This window comes from Myotis lucifugus, unplaced genomic scaffold (genome assembly GCF_000147115.1).
Source record: "Myotis lucifugus unplaced genomic scaffold, Myoluc2.0 scaffold_46, whole genome shotgun sequence".
Taxonomy (NCBI): domain Eukaryota; kingdom Metazoa; phylum Chordata; class Mammalia; order Chiroptera; family Vespertilionidae; genus Myotis; species Myotis lucifugus.
In genome coordinates, this window is record NW_005871094.1 from 5,870,173 (window position 1) to 5,887,151 (window position 16,979).

Sequence of the window (16,979 nt, forward strand, 5' to 3'; positions counted from 1 at the left end):
AGATGCCCTGAGTGCCATTTTGTGTTCTTAGAACGCAGTGATTATCTGTCTGGTGAATGGAGTTATTTAAGAGGCCGCGTGACCAGAAAGTGCACTACAATGTCAGCTAAGCCCTGTGACGCCTGTGGGTCCCCGTGAAGCCGTCCAAGAAGAAAGCTTGCCTTGTGCTGCCGGGAGCTGACGGTCCGGCTGGGTGCGGCACGGGAGGTCACGAGAGAGCAGGAATGAGCCCGTCACCAGGCAGCGTGTGATCAGTGGCCACAAAAGGGCCGAGAACGGGATGGGGATTAAACAGGAGGATGCGTGTGAACGTGCCTCGCGCCTCCACACCTCCTGGCCCAGGCGGGCCTGCTGTCGGCTCTCACACAGGACTAAGCTCCACTTCCTGCTCCCCAGGGGCTCGCCCCTCAAGAGAAGGCCTGGCCACCCCCCGGCCTCACGTGCCCACCCCGCCGAGGAGCCCAGCTGCTGAGAGAGTGAGGGGGACGCACCGTGAGGTTTAGTTAGCACCCAGGGTCCCCGAAACACTCCCCGTCTCCCTGTTCCTCTTTTAAGCCTCTTCTCTTCCTTCACAATTCAGCCCAGGCTGAGTTGCCGCTCCCTCGTTAAAGGGTTTGTGCATGTGACATGGGCAGAGAGAGTCCCCCGTGGAGCAGCCCAGAGCCGGTGACGGCTGACACCTGGGCCCTTCTCTCCAGCAGAGCAGGGCAGTGAGGGGCTCACGGTGGCTGGAGCCGCGGGCGTGTTGCAGGGTGGAGGGAAGGCCCCGAGAGCTCGGAGCTCCCTGCTGGGGAGGCCTCACAGGCACTTGTGTGTCTTGTGGGCAGTGGGCTCCTTTCCTTACTTTTGAAAACCATGGTGACTTGATCAAGAGGTGTCAAAAGGGGGAGCTGCCCTCCGGCCCCTGCCATCCCTGTACGTCACAGCCTGGGGCTCCCGGGGCGACCCAGGCGCGCGGGACCCCGTGCCAGCGAGGCCCTTCCTACACCTCCTGCCCCGCCTGTGAGCAAGGCCCTTTCCTCGGGCTGCCCTGGGCCTGGCCCTGAGCTGTGAGGCCTTCGGGTCCATGCAGTTCTGTTCTGTTCTGTGCCTCTGCCCTCGAGACTGGTGGTGACCCGGGAGGTGGCAGCACCCGCGCAGCAGGTGGCCGCCAGAGCTGAGTCACTGCCCTGGGAACCGTGCCCTGGTGAGGCCGGCTCGGGAGCCCTCGGTGCCCGCCCGCGGTGAGAGCAAAGGGCTGGGGCTCTTCCTGCACCGAGGGGGCCGTCAGGCTGGTGAGGAAGGGAAGTGAAGCCACTTGAGGAGCCGAGAAGGAAGGTGCCCCAGTGGCAGGCTCCGGCTGATGGCGGTGGCCAAGCACAGAGCGTCTGCTCTCGCAATGATAGTGATGGCCGTGGCTGTTGTATTTAAACCCTCCAAAACCACCCATTTTGGGATAGCTTTAAAAATGGGGTGAAGAGGCTCTCAGATGCTTCAAGGTTCTCTCTGGCCTGTGAATTAAGGGAGCGTAAGCAATAAAACGATACAGAGAGATATCTAAGCTGTTGATACTCAAGGGAAATGAGCAACTGAGGTTGAGGGTTTTAAAAAAGTCAAAGTTTTTTACTATTCATAGGTGCTCTGATGGATGCTGTGTTTAAAAATAATGCTGCTTGTATTTCATTTCCAGAAGACAGACATGTGGTGTTGCTTTTGAAAGGAGGTTTTTAAAAGGAAAAGGAGAGCCTGGTTTGTTGACTACACCAGGGAACAGAGGTGACCTCAGTCTGGAAAACCAGCTGGCCCCCACCTCTCCGTGCCCCGCAAAACAAGCCCTTTGTCAAGCAGCAAAAGGCGGGCCAGTCTGAGCAGCAAGTCATCGTTTCAGCTGACCAGGATTCTTCAAGAAAACAAAGCAAGAGGCGCCCTGCATTTTCACAGCTGAACAGAGCTCTTAGGAAACGCCGCCAGCTCACTCAGCGCCCACGAGGCCATGAGAGCGTCTGGTGACCATTAGTCAGGGGCCTGAACGCAGAGGCTGGGGGTGGGTTAGCCGTGCCACCACCGTGGCCAGCTTGCAGGACTGGAGAGAATAGAATCACGGCTCTTGCTTTTTGAGCACGGAACTTTTTAACTTAAAAAAAGTTTAGCCCTAGCTGGTTTGGCTCAGTGGATAGAGCATCGGCCTTCTGGCTGAAGGGTCCCGGGTTCGATTCCAGTCAAGGGCACATACCTCGGTTGCAGGCTCAATGGGGCCCATGCAGGAGGCAACCAGTCTATGTGTGTCTCTCACATGGTTGTCTCTCCCCGTCCCTGCCACTCCCTCTAAAATCCCCTGTGAGGGTTAACAACAACAACAAAAGGGTTTTTTTTACACATTATGTGCCCAGTTAATTCTGTGGAGCTGAGGAATCCCCGGAGGCAGAGGTAACCACCCGCGCTCTGGATGTGTGCCCTGTGACCACCCGGGGCCGGGGAGGTTGCCTTAGGTCGGGGGAGCTGTGAGTTGTCAGGTACGCTTCGACCTTTCTCCTTCCGCTTCCTGTTTGCTTCTCAGGAGCACTGTACGGATGAAAAGTCAGCCACGCAGAAATACGGACATTCAAAACGTGTCCTGGTGTTTCTGAGGCCTAAGAATGGAGGCAGATTCTACCAGAAACCAGACCATTTCGGGGCCCTGCATCTATGTGATTCCAGATCAGTGAGGCCTGAATCGAGATGCATTTGGCAGTCCGAGGTCAGTTGGTTCTAGAAGCCACGCCAGCCCAGAGACTCACTGGAATTTGGGAGGGCAGTTTGGGGAGAGAGGATCTTAAGAAGAGGGAAGCTTTCGTCTTTGTTTTTTGACTGGTGTGGGGTAGGAGAGCTGACCTGCTTTTGGATAGAATTTGCAAATCAGTCAATCCCGGTGACCCTCCCGAGAGATCAGCAGCTGGTTGAATACGCCCGGCCTTTAGGGAAGTGCGTGAACAGTGCCGTGGTGCCGGCACCAAACACCGGGCAGCAGGCGGCGGCGAGAGCTCCGCCCGGGCGGGGTGTGTTTATCCTGCCCTCTGAAGTCGGAGCCAACACTCTCGCTGGCCTTGAATGACTGAGAATGTTTCCCTCTCAGCAGGTCGCCGTCCGCACACGGGCTGGTGACTAGAACCCCTCAGGTGAGGTCCGAGCAGAAAGCAGCCCGACGCCCCAGTCGTGTTTGTTTTAGAGCAAAGGCGAAGCCATGGAACACAGCTTGCTTGTTCCAGGGGTGAAGAGCCGGACCTGGGGGCCCGGGGCTGCCAGACACCGGGGTGGGAGGGGAGGCCTGTCGCCCAGGCCCCTCTGGCCGCCCGGCCCCTTGTCCAAACCTCGGGAGGGGGTTCCGAGGGGCCCCCGGCCTACAGGCTGCGAGGCCACCTGCCCTTTGAGGAATGTTAATGACGTGGGTCAGAGGGAGACCGTCACTTACCCAGAAGGAAACCAGCCAGTGAGGTACTTGTCGTCGTGGCTTCTTCCACACGCCTGGGTCGGTGCGGTGACCTAGCTCCGGGCACCAACAGGAGCAATAGCATTTCTGTGTGTGCCCGGTCACAGGGTTTGGTGCCCTCCCTCTCTCTCTCCAGATGGGAGTCACACCGGTTCTTAAGAAACAAGCTGAACCCTTCCCGCAGGAGGGAGAGTTGAGCAATGTTCTGAGAACACGCTGTTCTGGGCCTGAGGAAATGCTGTCTCTAGAAGATGCTCTAGACGTGAAGGGGGCAGGGAAAGCCCGGGACAGGGAAGCGGGCAGAGCCTTCGGGACAGCACGTGCCAGCCCTCTTCCTGCCCGGCTGCGGCCTGGAGGGGGCTGGGCCCCCCCTCCCCCTAACCCTCCCCCTATCCCCTCTCCTCTCCCCCCCCACACACACATACAGTCCTGATGGTTCTTCTCTGGACCCCCACGCCACCCCCACCGTCCACAGGGGCCAAAGGGGCATGCAGGGCACCACAGCCTCCAGCTGGCGCCCGCCCAGCCACTGCCCCGGCCTCTAGGGAAACGGTGTTGCCCTGATGGCACCAGGAGATGACGTCGTTCACCTGAGAAGGGAAAGCCCATCCAGGAAAGAGGCTTTGCCCAGATCCTGCCCGGGGAGCAGGCCTGCGTTCTCCTGCCCAGGTGCCCAGGTGCCCGGGGAAGCCGGCCTGCGCTTCGTTACGGTGGCGGCACAGTGATCACACGGCGTTTCCCCTGAGAGCGTAAGTATCCAGGGAAGCATCTCCGGGGATCTCCTGGGAGGACTGTCCCTCGTCCTGGGAGAAGCGGCGGCACGGCCCCCGGTCCCGCCCCCGTGGAGGCAGCATCACCTGTGTTTACCAGCGACGTGGGTTTGGAGATAAGGAGCCACACGTCCGCCCGTCACCGGCCAGAGTGGGTTCTAGGAAGAGCCGAGGAGGAGGACTGCCAGGCCGCCCCCAGGCCCCTCTTCCTGGGCGGTGGCCACGGTCCGTGGTTCCCACGCGTCACAAGAGCGAACACCCCTGCTCTGCCTGGTGAGATGGGGGCCTCGGTGTTGGGGGCGGGGGGTCGTTTAAACCCGCCTCCGCTTGGAAAGATTCTGCTTTGTTCCATGTGTGTGTGCTTACTGTTCTAATCTAGCAAATGTTTTCCCATTTAAGTCTCGGGTAAAAGTTTCCTAACAGAAAATTACACAGAAAGCTGGAAAGTGAACTAGAAAGTGTGTGTTGTTTTCTTCTTCAGCACGGCTCTCCCCCTCGGCGACTCCTTTCCCGGCCTTCCCGTGAGAGGTGGGGTGGGGGGTGGGGGGGTGGACATCGGGGGAGCCCTGCGTTCTCCTGCTCAGGCTGGGCGTGCTGTGCACTCGCCGTCGCGTGGGAGCGTCTTCGTGCCGTGCACGTGACAGTCGTGCCCATCTCCCCGCCAGTGAGCGCGTGTCAGTCCCCGGGGGCCTGCCAGCCCCTGTGGCCTCAGAGGCGTTGGGGTCTGGAAAGGGGCTCTTGTTGGGCGTCACTGAGTCACTTCTCTCTGTCCCAGTCCAGTGGGCACCTGTGCACACTAGTCCCCAAGGCACCTGAGGAAAGGGCTCCCAGCCCCGACTGGTCGACTTGCCCACCTGCTGTGGGTGGAGGGAGCAGCCCTTGCCCACCCCGCTTGGTCGACTTGCCCACCCGCTGTGGGTAGAGGAAGGAGGCCCTTGCCCACCCCAACTGGTCGACTTGCCCACCCGCTGTGGGTGGAGGGAGCAGCCCTTGGGAAAGCTGTTCCTGACCCCAGAGGTGCCTCACTGGTGGGCCCCGTGGCCTCTAGAGTTTCCCCTCCTAGGGTCTGCCCCGTTGTTGTAATAATGTCTGTTTACTTGTCTTTCCCCCGCTGCCCTGCCCTGCCCGCTCCGTGTGGACTGGTGCCCTGTCTTGCTCACCTTAGTGACCCCAGCACATGGCTTCCCACGTACGAGGTCTTAGCAGATGTTTCTCATCTCCTGCCGTCCTGGTCTCAGCTTTCCCCGTGTGTGTGTGTGTGTGTGTGTGTGTGTGTGTGCGCGCGCGCGCGCGCCTGGGTATACGTACGTGAGCTCTCTTACACACACACCCCTTCTGCAGTCTTGTTATTCAAATCCCTTGCCATCTAACCTCCCCAAAGTCCCATTTGCCAAATTCAGTGGCTTTCCCCCCATTCTTACTGAGCTGCACCTGCCCGCTACATTCCACACGATGTCACTGTCCCCTCCCTGCCCTCCTACCCTTTGGCCACCTGCCCAGGCCACCCCTGTGGAGCCCAGCTCAGGCCCCATCCTCTGCAAAGCTCCCCCCCCCCACCACCACCTAGTCAGCCTGCCCCACGCTCACCTGGCCATGAATGGCCGTCATCATTCGGTCAGAGTGAGGCCCTCCACCCACAGCGGGTGGACTTGCTCCTGTGTATTAGACGCCACCCCACCGTTAGATTGTACGGCCACACGCAGGTGTGTCCACGCCCTCTACGCACGCGTTTCCGGCAGCTCCCAGCTCAGCGCTGGCTCCAGGGGCAGTCGGTGGATGTGAGTGTGAGTGTGAGCCGACTCGTTGAGAGGGCAGCGTCAGTAGCGTGGAGACGTGGCTGTGCAGGTGCACAGGCCGGGCTGCGTGCTGTCTTCCCGCGGAGCCTGGTTCCGCTCTGGGTGTGTGTCACTCCCGCCTGGCTTGCTCTGTGCCCTCCGAGCCCTGTCCATCGGCGCCGCGTCGTGAACTCTGCTTCAGGGGTGGGGAAGCAGAGGGACACGGTTGGGACCTCCTCACCCGTTTCAGAGCCCGTTTGTCCCTCTGCAGGCGCTTGTCTCTGTGTTGGAACGCCTGTGGCTTATGTGCCACGCGCGCCCTCCAGAGCAGCCCAGACCCAGCCTCTGGGCACCGACGCCCAGCATTCGTCTCTCACACCAACTTTAACATCTTGGTTGTACATGCTCTCAACACTTCATCCCGGATGCCAGCTGCGCTGTCCCGGGGGCCGGGGGGGGGGGGGGCGGCGGGGCCGACAGTGACTGCAGTCACTTCTGCACCGCGTGTTGTGAGGGAGTTCAGTGCAGTGTCACAGCCTTATTCCCACATGGTCAACAAGGAAACTGCGAGGCTGCGTGACAAGTGACGGGGGACCTTGGGATCCAGGTCTCTCTGATCCCAACGCGTATCCGTGCTGCTGTCTCTGTTCCGTCTGCATGTGCCACTGACAGTAGGTCACTGCGTAGCCCTTGGCGTTAACAAGGCAGCACCCAGTAAGCCCAGGAGCCCAGACACGCGGGCGCTCAGGGGAAAGGCGAAGGGAAGGGGGAGCTGTGATCGGTAGGTTTGATCCCCAGGAGCGGTTGACGGGCAGCTTCCGTGGCCTTGGCGGCTCTGGAGGAGGCTGGTGGGCGCCTGAGCCTCCTTCGGCGGGAGGGGTGCTGCTCTGTGACGGGCTGTCCTGCTGAGGGTTGGCCTGGACGCCTCCAAAGCAGAGGCTCCCCAGGGCAGCGGGCCCACTGGCTGCCGCGCTCTGCCCGGGAGACGGGTCCGGTACAGGCCTCGTCCTGCGCTTGGACGGCAGGAGGCTCGGCTCGAGGGCGAGGCAGGGGTGTTCACGGGAAGCTGAACATGCGCTCCTCAAACTCACACCCTCCCAGTGGAGAAACCTGGCCACGAGCTCGCTGTTTTCTGGACCGAACCCTTCGCAGCAGCCTGAGTGACCCGCTCCGAGTACTTGTCCAGATGCTGCCAAGCCCCCGGGAGACGGCGCCCTCTCCGACCCCCAGGCCCTCTCCTCGTCCTCGGGGTCAGGCAGCCTTGGAAACGAGCTATTGTTTTATAACAGTCTTTAAGTATCCCAGAATCGTGGCTTGAATGTTACGTTTACCCTGATAGGTCTCTGTTCCCGTTGTACGTCTCAGCTAGACCATGACCGATGTATTTTTCTGTTGTAAGACACGATGGACTCTAACCATGGCTTTTCTCTTCCTGCTCAAGATCCTGCTGAATTTCAGCCTCGACTCTCCAGACTCTTCCCAACAAGGTACGTCCCTGCTCTGGTGGAGCCCTGACGTGTGTGAGCGTCGCCGCGGCAGCACACGCTGGGTCGCGCTGGGCTGAAAGGTCACACCTGTGAGCACAGTTTGTTCTGGGTCACATATCGGCATGGCCCGCCCGTGTGCTGATAACGTGGCCTTTCAGTCCCTCCGCGGCGCTGTAATCATTAACTGAGAAATCGCAGTCGGCGGTAACTTGCCAGGACAGACTTTCCTTCATCGCAGGGTTGAGTCGCTCGGCCTCCTTGAGCTCTAAGCCCCTCGGCACTGTAGCACAGGGACTCCGTGGCTGTGGCAGGTACCTGTGCGGAAGACGACAGCGTTCCCTGGAGCCATCAGTTTTCTGGAAGGTGGATCGCAGCTCCACGTGAGCCCGTGCAGGCAACCCAGGCAACCGCGCCTGTGGTTGCAGCTTAAACTGCCCTCCACCTGGTTCCCAGGGCGGCAGAGGAGCTGTGCTCTCGGGCCAGTGCTGCCCTCTGCTGGCCCTCCGGCGCCAGTGCTGCGGCAGCAGGAGGCTGCAAAACCCATTTTGAAAACAGGAACTCCCTCCTACCTTCAGCGCAGGCTGCTTTCATGCCCGTCTTCTGTGGTTGGAGCTGTAGGTGATGCCATGTTTCATGTCACCGTCATCTTGCCGATCAAACCTTGGGTGCCTGTGAAATGCGCAGCCTCGTCTCGGCCCAGGTCTTCCTCAGCCGCGGCCGCCCCAGCGCGGAGCACGCCAGCACCGGAGGCCTGAGCCCTGCACGCACAGGGACTTCCCCAACGCGTGTCTTAAGCAGGGAAGAGAAGGTGCTTCTTGTTTGTCTTTTTTTTTTAATCCCTGTCTTTATGACGCCAGTACAGTAACCGGAGGAAAAGCTGACTTCTATTTCCTCTGTTGCTTGGCTGATTTCCTAAGGGCTCACCTGTCATTTCCGTTCCGGGTGCTGGTCTCCTAGCAAAGGCCCCCGAGGTCCCTGTGCTGGAGATGCCTGCCAGCAGGTTGCCTGCCTTCACACCCCTGCCTGGTAGAGGCTTGTGCTCCTAAGTCAACCTCAAGGGATCTGGGTTTTATTTTGTCCCAGGAAATGTTTTTTCAAGTGGCCATCGTGTTTGGTCTGTGTTCCTTTTCTCTTAAACGCTCAACTCCCAACTCAACATCAGAAGAAGGCACAGCACGGACTGCCGCCTGGCGCGGTGAGGGGGACAGGCAGGACTCTGGCCGCATAGCCACCACTTACCGACTGTTTACATTGTGCCGTTTCTAGTTCAAGCTGCTTCCGTTAATTTTCACACCGACTCTGTGTGATGGGTACTGTTATTACCCGATTTTACAGACGAGGAGACTGAGACGCCGAGAGCTAGAGGAACGTGCCCAAGGTTGTCCAAGGTTGACCAGGAGTCTGCCCTGGACCGCCTCGCCACCTGGCGGCGTAGAAACGGGAAGCAGCAGGCCAGCCCGCTGGGCTATCTTGGAGACGGTATTGCAGCCTTGTCCTAGTTGCGTGGGTGTTCTTGACCCTGGATATGCTCTTGATTGGAGCCTCCTTAAGATGAGTAGGGAAACAAGGCCTTGGAGAAGGGGTGACTTGCTTAAGGTCACCCTGCAGGTCAGAAGTGTGGCTGAGGGTCCCCTCAGGGCCAGCAACACCCTCCTCGCTTCCCAGTTTCTCCTTCCTCCTGTCTGTGCTGACCGGGACCAGCGCTGGAGTGAAGGTTTGCTCGTGTGCTAACGGCGAGACCCTGAAACTCGAGCCAGGGTGGGCTCGGAGTTCCATGTGGCCACGGGCAGGTTGCTTATTAGTCTCTTTAAAGCACCGAGCGGCAGGTACGCCGGCTCCGGGCCTGGGCTCGGAGTCAGGCCAGTGGGGGTTTGCATGCTGGCCATGCCTTTCACGACTTTTGTGACCAGCGGCAATAACAGTGATTTCCCTTCCGTGTTAACTTGGTAGCCAGTCTCCTCGTGCAGATCGGCCTCTTTAGAAGCTGATGTGGAAACGGGCCCAGGCTCGGGATCTCTGTTCACCGTCTTCTGTTTATATCACTTCATGGTCACTTACCAACTGGGTACCTCAGTTTCCCCCCAAGAGCTTAAAAGCCGCAGGGAAGTGTAGGCAGTGGTCCCTCTGTCATGCCTGTCAGACGGGGCTCACGGGAAGGGACCTTGATGCAAAAGGATGCTCCCACCTTCGCTCCTCCCTCTATGGATGGTTCAGAGCATGTTTGCAGGATGAGACGGGCAACGTGCTGTGTCCGCTTGTGTCTAAGGGAGCGCAGCAGTGTGGCTGTGTGTATAGGTGGGTGTGCGCGCGTGTGTGTGTGTGTGTGTGTGCGCGCGTGTGCGCGCGCGCGCGCGTGCACACATATGGGCGTGACATACATTCAGTGTATGAGATATGAAGGATCTTACCAGATAGAAGTAAAAGAAATCCATCCTTTTGGAAATTTTTTTCCTCATAACTGAAGTGTCTGTCATTGGGAAAAAACTTCTAAGTGGCAAAAAGCTGTGACTCATCATTTATAAAAAATAAGCAGACCTTTTCGTTGTGGATTTTAGATTTCTTAACGGATGCGAACACTGGCTCCATCTTGCAGACGTGGTCACTGGTATTACGATACAGTAGCCCACGAGGTGGACCGAGAAATTAACCACGGAATCAGTGACTAGTTACTTGAGAGTTCCAGTGTCCCTCTGGCCCGGCCGTTTCCAGTTTAAATGCTTCCATTTACTGTGAAAGGGTAACCACTGTCACTTCATACCTGTGTGCGCTTCGGTGCGGCCGCTGAGCCGCTGCGTCTTGGATGACGTGACTGGCACACCTCTGCGGCCACGAGTCCTGTCCCCTCGTTCCAGAGATGAAAAGCTGGCCGGGCAGCAGCAGGCCTGCGCAGCGGGTGCTGTTCCATCATGAAGGGCGAGTTTGTGCTGCCCCCCGCACCGCCCCCCCCCACCCCCGGCTTACCAGCATCCTCTGAACCCACCTGAAATCAACCACAGGCACCGGTAATGGGATGTTCTTCCCACACTCAGAGCTGGAGTGCAAGTGAGGGTGAGATGTGAGGAAAGGCAAAAGGAGGAACTAAGTTTGGTTAATTTATTTAAACCTGGAGCCCACTTTCACGGGTGACGCTGTCACGATAAACACTGGGCAGGGGAGCGTTTCGGCTGAAAGAGACCAAAGAGTCTGAGTGCGTCAACCTTGATGGGATCTCGGTTTGGAAACAAAAAACTCTAAAGTATATGTTTTTGAGAAATGGCCTCGCTTTTCAGGACGGCCTCTGGCTCATTTTGTAGACATGCTCGAGAAGGTAGGAGTCTCCAAGGGTCAGGATGGTTGTCAATTTTGTTTCAAATGATTCAGCAAAACACAAACGTATCTTACATATAGATGACACAGCTAAAGCAAAACTGGCAGACATGAACCACGGTTGAACTCGGGTGGTATGAGTGTAAGATTTCATTTCATCATCACTCAAATGTGATGTATACCTAAGACGGTTCATAGTTTAAAAAGGAAGGCACATGCCTTTAGCAGGGTGGCCCAGATGCATTCAGTAACTTCTTGGATCCCTAGAACATTAAAGGGAATGGCAGTAGGCTGCCTAATAAGATGCTGTTGAGAACTGCAGTGGGAAGGGGGGAAATCGTAGCAAGACTGATTGTCAAGGAGAATGAGAGTACGAAGCCTTACCTTTTCGGGGGGGGGGTGGGGGGGCGGGAGGGAAGGGGGGAGGACAATAACAAAACCCTTGACGCAGGATGCAGTCGAAGGAGTTCCTCCTGGAAAAACACCGGGATCTCATTAGCATCAACACGTTACTTTGCCTCTGAACTCACCCACTGTCCTCCTCGGCCCTGAAATCACAGTTTTCCTTTGAACCAAAGTTACCTCCAAGTGAAAGTGGGAGTTCAGGAAAGGGTTTTCTTCTACTCCTGCCAGAGCATCTGCTCACTGTGCGCACCTCTGTGAGCGTGAGGCTCTTCAGCGCCACCTCTGGCTGTCCTGTGCCCAGGTGTTCTGACCCCACGGTGACCTCTGGCTGTCCTGTGCCCAGGTGTTCTGACCCCAGGATGGCCTCTGGCTGTCCTGTGCCCAGGTGTTCTGACCCCACGGTGACCTCTGGCTGTCCTGTGCCCAGGTGTTCTGACCCCAGGATTGCCTCTGGCTGTCCTGTGCCCAGATGTTCTGACCCCAGCATGACCTCTGGCTCCTTTACCCGGTGGAGGGTTTCCCTTGGCTCCCCAGGAGCGAAGAGGCTGGGGCGGGTGGTAACCTGGCCTTTGCTGGGCACCCCCGCCCCCCGTTGGGGGATGTCAGCGTCTGCAGGGATGAGACCTGCTGAAGCTCTGTTTAGAGCACACGGCAACAGCTCACAGCCAGGCTTTCATGTTTTCCTTTCTAGGTTCTCGTACCTGCACCGCATTCCAAAGGCCACAGAACGATCACAAAGCTTCCTCAGGAAGCTGGTTTCATATGGTGGTTTAGATTTAAATAGTGATTGTCTAGCACCATTTGAAATCAGTGTTCTTTGGGAAGACCATCCGCCGGGCCAGCAGCAGAGGAGTGACGGGCAGCCCGGAGGCAGGGACGAGCCGCCTGAGAGCCCGCCCCACGCAGCCCACCCGACGGTTACATGGGACTAGCTGGTTACGCAGGACGTCTCATGGTGAGGCCCTCATACTCACCTGTGTAAGGAACCTCCCTTAGTGCTTTTCCTGTAATACAAGCTCCGTGCACGCGGGTTGAAGGGCTGAATTACGGGAGATTGACTCATCTTCGTCCTGCCACCCCGCGTCCTCCTGTGACCCCTTAGAGGATGACTGATTTCTTTTGGTGTTCAGAGTCAATAGAATTTTCTAGCACCATCTGAAATCGGTTATAATGACTGGGGAAGAGCACCGAGCAGCCGATCCGCCAGAGAATATGTGTGGGTGACCTCTGTGACCTCTGGGGTCATGGATTAGAAGCAAGAAAGCCGACCTACCAGGGTGATTTTTCTTTTTTTTTCCAGTTTTTCAGTTGTCTCATTGCCCCGAATCACATGTAATGATGCTAATAAATGGTTAACTATGAACAATGGTTATTGGTTATGTTCCACAGACTTTGTGGGGATGTTGGTTTTAACGACAGATACCTAGAAAAAACTGGGTAAACTCAATGACTGCCTCGGATCCTTGGAAAGGACCATGGGGATGGTTCTGCTCGCTTGCGTGGCCTCACCCTCGAACACTCCCCCATGCCTGGCTGGGCTCACCCGTGTGGACCATCATTGTCTGTGAGGCTGTGCGATTGGGGGCCGGGTGCAGTCTGTCACGGCCCATGAGGAAAGCTGACCCAGAAACTAGGCTCTGTGTCCAGGACAGAACCACGTTGACACGGGTCAGTCCGGTTTAGAAAGCGAGGCGAGAAAAACGGGAGGTTATACTCAACTGTCATCCTGAGTTACTGCAGAGGGGGCGTCATTCTGTTGAAAACAATCCTGAGTTTTCTAGGGCCAAACGGAGGCGGAAAGCTTCAGAGAGAATTGTCTCGGCCTCCCCACCTCCCAGGTCCCGGTGCTGCGTCTGCCCACAGGTACTGCCTTCGCCCAAGGCCAGCCTGCTGCCACCGCCCACCGTCTCCCGTCCCCTTGCAACACCTGGAGAACGGAAGGGGCACGCGTGGAATTCAGGCTTGTCCTTCCCTTTCCTCTCTGACCGGGAGAAGTGACACGGCCTAAAGTTGGTGAGATACCACCTGCTTGACCACGCACAGGCCTCACCCCTCCCCTGCCCCCGCTCCTGCCCTCCGACCCTCCTGCTCAGTGCCCGGAAAAGCCCTCTGCACCTCACGGCTCTGACTCGGAATTTGTCGCCAACAATTCTGTCTCCCCCGCCCACCAGGTGAGAGTTAGGGTTATTCCCCCCCCCACCCCGACTCTGCCTTCTGCTGTCACAGCTGCTGCTCCCCGAGTAACCTTACCCCTCGTTCCGAGCACGCTGCCATGTGCTCACGCCCCCCAAACTAGAGCTCTGCCCGCAGCAGGGGCGGCAGGCCCTTTATTTCTGTATTTGCAGCGGCTCCTCGGTAGTGTCCCCGGCTGTTCTAAACCTGCCTCCATATACTAGGCCCAAACCATGCCTGCTGCCTTTCCACAAAGCCAGTTCTCCCTGCTTTGCCCCTGGTTAAAGCTGAACCCCTTCAATGGTGACTCTCCCTCCTCCCGAGCCCTCTGCCACGTCCACACTCGCCACGCCTTGTTGCTGCTCTTTAACTGCCTCCCTCGGGTCCATCCTGCCTCTGCGCCCTCATCGCAGTCTCCATGACTTTCTGGCCCCGCCTCTCACTTCCAGGCCAGCTTTTGTGTTGCCACCAATTCTTCCTAAAACACACGCACGTGGGACTCCTTCTCCGTCCTCCCTGATTCCCCAGCCACACCCCTCGGGCCTGTTTTCTGAGCTCACACAGCTGCCTGCTGCTGCCCACAGTCCGGGAACCTGCGTGGGAACAGCTTCCTCTGCCCAGGCCTCCCTCTGCCCCTCGCCTGGAGCTGCAGCCAGCTCTTCACCGGCCGCTGTGTGCTTCCTGTCTGGGCCCTTCCTGCTGCTGCCCTCCCCACCCCCAGCACTGGTGGTTGCTCTCTGCACTGCCCCCTTCAGGACCCCAGGACACTCTCACGTTGTCCTGTGGGTGCTCACTTTCCGCTCTTCTCCGCTGGGATGTAAGATCCTTGGGCTCAGAGGGACAGGAGGTCACGACAGCACCTGCTACGCACCTTCGGTTCCTGCCAGGCCCACCCAAGGTGTCCTCTGTGCAGTGTCGGTGGCAGGGTTCGCCCAGGCCGCTGCGCCCACGTTTCAGCCAATCGGCTTCTCTCCATTTTCACTGGGGAAGGGAAACGACTTCCAACGGTGACCTGAATTAGATACGAGAAAGTGAATCTGCTCAGAGCCCCTGCCCCGTTCTAACATTCGCGTGTGCTTTCTGTGTGCCTCCCACTGTGGAGGATCCCAGGCCTTCTCTTCTTCCGTGGGCACAAGTAGGAAGCGGCATGCCTGGTGAGTTAGAAAGCCATAATCATCACCGAGGGATTGCTGTCCCCATTTAGAGAAGAGTAAACAAAGGCACAACAGAGACGCTCAGCGCAAAAAGCAGCGAATTTATGCTCAGCAGAGCGAACCCATTAAAAATAGTCATTGTCAGCCACTGAGGTGGGTGGCAGTTTCCCACGTTACCGTGAGGAAATGGAAGCACAGAGAAAACACGTTACCTTGCCTGCGGTCGCACAGCTTGTCGGCACTGGAGTCTGCGTTCCAATCAGATAATGAGCAGACGTGATGGTGATGACAGTGGTTGGTACTGGCACCGAGCTTCACTCTGTGCCAGGCACTTACGTGCGTTACCGCCTGTCATCTGACTTTCCAAGTTGTCCTACGAAGTAGGTGTTCTTACTGGCATTCCCATTTTGCAGATGAGAAAACAAACGGAGGAATGACATAATTTGTGGCTACAAGGTTTCCGTGCAGGAGTCTGAACCCGGACCTCCTGATGGCAGGGCCTACGCGCTCAGGACTGTTCTTTCCGTTGTGGTGGACGTGCCAGTGGCCCTGCTCGCCTGGTGGGCAGCCTCCCAACGGCCCCTTTGATCCCACCTACTGTGCGCAGGCCTGTGTGAGCCTCTCCCTCTGCGTGTGGGCCCGTCCTGGCGACTGACCTCTCACGGACAGAACTCGTCAGAGGTGACAGGATGTCACTTCTGAGACTAGGTTACAGATTGGGGTTCTGGCGTGCTCTTGCATGTGTGCATGCTCCCGTGCTGTCTGTCTGTCTGTCTGTCTGTTTCTCTCTCTGTATCTATCACTAGTTTTCCCACAATGTCCTTTTTCTCTTCCAGAATTGGTGTCATATTTTTATAGCCTAATAGGTACCACACCTCATAACTTGTGTGTGTATGTGTGTGTGTACAGAAGGAGAAAAAAATATATGCATATATATATTTGCTAAAATTTGGGATATCTACCCATAGATAATAAAGGAACATTAGCAAAGTGTTTAATTAGGGGTCTTGTTTATAATTATTTGGAAAAATGACAATTACATTAACTGAAAACTTCTATTATGTGAAATTACTTAGGGAGGTAGGAGTAGCTCCAGATAAAAAAATGATAAGACCTTAACAAGTCACAAATACTTATAAAAAGTCAAGTGACTTTTTAATGTTTTAATAAACTAAAACATTATTTTCATAACCTAAGGTGTTTTTTATTTTCATTTATTAATGAGTATCAAATATAGGCAATTTGCAAATGGTTATTTGACATTATGATATTAATTAATTTTATATAATATGGAAATACTTAATTTTCTTTTTTAAATTTTTATTGATTTTTTAAGAGAGGGGGAAAGAGAGAGAGAGAGAGAGAAGCATAGATTTGTTGTTCCACTTATTTATGCGTTCATTGGTTGATTCTTGTATGTGCCCTGACGGGGGATTGAATCCACAACCTTGACATATCAGGACAACGTTCTAACCAACTGAGTTACCCAGCCAGGGCTAATACTTAATTTTCTTGTAATTATTTAAGTGGGAACTAAAAGTACTGATTTCCTTTTTTCATAATTCCTGTGCAGTGTGATTCTGGCCAAGTCACTTAGACTTTCCCCGTTTGCTTTCTTTAGTATCAATTTATGCTACTAAATTTTACAGGGAATTAACCATGTACTGCAATCACTACAAAAGTCTGTGTAACGGCTGATAGAACTTACTATTCCCTAATTGCTTAAATATTTAGCTGTATGATTTTGCAGCATTTCCAAGTGATTCTTGGATCCATATAAAAGTAAACAGAGTTTTTTTAAATAGCATATATTAATGAGAAAATCCAGTGACTTAGGAGAAAATGACAGTAGCTAAGCTTTGGATAAATCCTAAAAAGCCATTACATGAGACAAGACTTAAAAAATCTTGGTGACCTAATAAAATACAAACAAACAAGGAAACAAACCACACACACACACACACACACACACATACACACACACACACACACACACACACCACCACCACCAACAACAACAACAGAAACAAATTTGGACCCTAAAAATAATGTACCCAGGAGAGCCTGTGTCTTGGTGACCCAGGTGTGCTTCTTGGCTTGACTGAGGGGTCTTCTTTGAAGCCAGCATGACTCGCCTCGTGTTCCATAATTGCTGAGAAACAAAGATGGACAGACAATAGGAGATATTGAAGAAGGAGAGGGTGCCAAAGGAGAGAGAGATGAAATATAATGAGGGGAAAAAGCAGAACACAACAATAACCTCATTCTCAGCACATTCCTTCCAAGAACTCTGCATTCATTACATCTTCTGCACGTCTCTACTTTGAAATGAAAGTGTCAGATGACGAGGAAGCAAGCTGCTAAGTTTACTGAAGAACCGCGTGCATACAGATTTCTAATATTATATGTTGAGGTTAGTACATAATTCATTTCTGTCTGGTGTGCCTAAAATATAACCCTATCTA

At 55.5% G+C, this 16,979-nt stretch overlaps 1 long non-coding RNA gene across 1 annotated transcript; it reads left to right on the top strand.

The window, feature by feature from the left end:
* Positions 1-6,524: 6,524 nt before the first annotated feature.
* On the top strand, positions 6,525-8,876 carry LOC111825916. The gene is made up of 2 exons (XR_002829151.1): positions 6,525-6,661; positions 7,432-8,876. It is a non-coding gene; the product is annotated as an uncharacterized LOC111825916 (long non-coding RNA).
* The last annotated feature ends 8,103 nt before the right edge of the window (positions 8,877-16,979 follow it).